Source organism: Lipotes vexillifer, unplaced genomic scaffold, assembly GCF_000442215.2.
Source record: "Lipotes vexillifer unplaced genomic scaffold, Lipotes_vexillifer_v1.1 scaffold835, whole genome shotgun sequence".
NCBI classification, from domain to species: domain Eukaryota; kingdom Metazoa; phylum Chordata; class Mammalia; order Artiodactyla; family Lipotidae; genus Lipotes; species Lipotes vexillifer.
The window spans coordinates 2,030,125-2,032,057 of NW_006774135.1; the positions used below are offsets into that span (position 1 = coordinate 2,030,125).

At 69.3% G+C, this 1,933-nt stretch overlaps 1 protein-coding gene across 1 annotated transcript in view; it reads left to right on the top strand.

Moving 5' to 3' along the window:
* The first annotated feature begins 423 nt into the window (after positions 1-423).
* The window catches only part of ARHGEF16 (Rho guanine nucleotide exchange factor 16), a 22,320-nt gene continuing 20,810 nt past the window's right edge, over positions 424-1,933 (top strand). Inside the window, exon 1 of the mRNA XM_007448952.1 lies at positions 424-442. The gene's annotated coding sequence lies outside the window, so the exon portion shown is untranslated. The remainder of the gene's footprint in view (positions 443-1,933) is intronic.

Here is a 1,933-nt window from a genome sequence, read left to right on the forward strand (position 1 = left end):
GCCCTGGCGTCACCCTGGCGGGCGACGCCAGGCCCGAGGCGGTGGGCGTGGAGGGCGAAGGGCGGAGGGCGGTCCCAGAAGGGCGACTCCAACCGGGACCCGGAGGCCGAGCCAGCTCGGCTGCAGGTCACGTGGGCGCCGGCTGGCCAGGTGGGGACAGTGACGGAGGCTGCGCAGCCAGGTACCTGGGGCGCGCCCCGCCGGCCCCTCCCGCCCGGCACTCGGAGCCGGAGCCGCCTGGCGCGCGCCCTGCGCACCTGGCCGCCCACCTGGTGGGACCGGAGCGCCGCCGCCTCCTGCAGCGCCGCACAGGAAGTGGGGGGGCGGGGACAGGGAGGGACCGAGCGGCCGGGACAGAGCTCGGGGCCTGCAGAGCCTGGAGGTGGACCGGCCCCACGTCGGCCGCCGAGCTCGTAGCTCCGTCCTCCGCCCCACGGCGCAGGTAAGCCTTGGCCGCCCACCTGGTGGGACCGGAGCGCCGCCGCCTCCTGCAGCGCCGCACAGGAAGTGGGGGGGCGGGGACAGGGAGGGACCGAGCGGCCGGGACAGAGCTCGGGGCCTGCAGAGCCTGGAGGTGGACCGGCCCCACGTCGGCCGCCGAGCTCGTAGCTCCGTCCTCCGCCCCACGGCGCAGGTAAGCCTGGGGGACAGGTGACGGGGGAACAGGTGAGCCTGGGAGAAAAGTGGGCCTGGGAAGGGACAGGTGAGCAAGGTGGTGGTGGGGATGAGCCTTGGGGAGGGGGCTGGCAAGGCCGAGGGCGCCCTTCCTCCCCTTCGCTTTTCCCGCAAGCCTTTCCCCGGGGGCCGCGTCACTCTGCGGCTGCCTGCCTCCGCGGTGGCTGCCCAGCGGGGGCTGTGGGAGGGGACAGAGCCTGGCTGGACCTAGAGCCCCTGACCTCTGACCCCACCCCCCACCCCACTCCCCTAGGCTTCGGGCGTCCCAGCTCCCTGCCCCTCCCCTCCTTTGAGCCCTAGGGGACACTCCCTCACCCTGGACGGGACTGACAGCCAGAGCTCCCACTGGGGCACCAGGGCTGAGAGACCCTAGGGAGCCCCAGGACCTTTGAAAAGGCGGGGCAGGGTGCGCACGGAACGACGCTCCCAGCAACTCCGGAGAATCTGCTGCCCAAACCTGCTTTGGCACCAGGAGTAGCAGCCCCAAGAATGAGGACCCCCTCCCCACATCAAACTGGGAACAAACTCCTCCCCAACTCTGGTAGGCAGACTCGGAGGCAGGGAGGGGTCCTGGTGTGCGTCCCATCCCGCTAAGAAGGAGGGGGAAGGGAGGAGGGCGGGGCTAGGCTCCCAAAGCTGTGGGTCCTGCTTACTGCCTGGACACCTGGCTTAGCTGCCCACCCTCCGTTTCTGCATCCGGGAAGCAAGGATCCTTTTTGAGATTTGTGTGGACCTCAGTCCAGCAGCGGGCACGCGGTGTGGGGGGGCGGCCGGGAGCTCTGCATCCGACCTGGAGGTGAACAGTCTGCACCTCCTGGTGGCGGCTCAGTGGGTGCTTGTCAGGCCAACCAGTCTACCCTGCACCCCTGCTGCCTAGTGCTTAAGGGCGGGGACCCCAGGTCCAAATCCCAGCTCTGTGTAACCTAAGTTACGTAAGCCCTCTGGGCCTCAGTTTCCTGCTCCGTGAAATGGGAGCAGAGGGTGCTGACTCAGCTGCAGCTGGATCCTCTTCTGGTTACTGCCCTGCCGTCGATGCCCATGGGCCGCAGAAGCCAGCATCACATCAGGGGCACTGCCCAGGGCTTTCCCAAGCTCTCCCGGCAGGGGGGAGTGAGCTGGCGGAGGCCCCTCCCCCTCCTACCTGGGCACCTGCAGGGGAGGAATCTGTGCAGGGCAGGGTCATCTCTGTTCCACAAGGGCTCTGGTTCCCCAGGGGCTCGGGACAGGGGGGTGTCTCTCACCCTACATGGGAGACGCT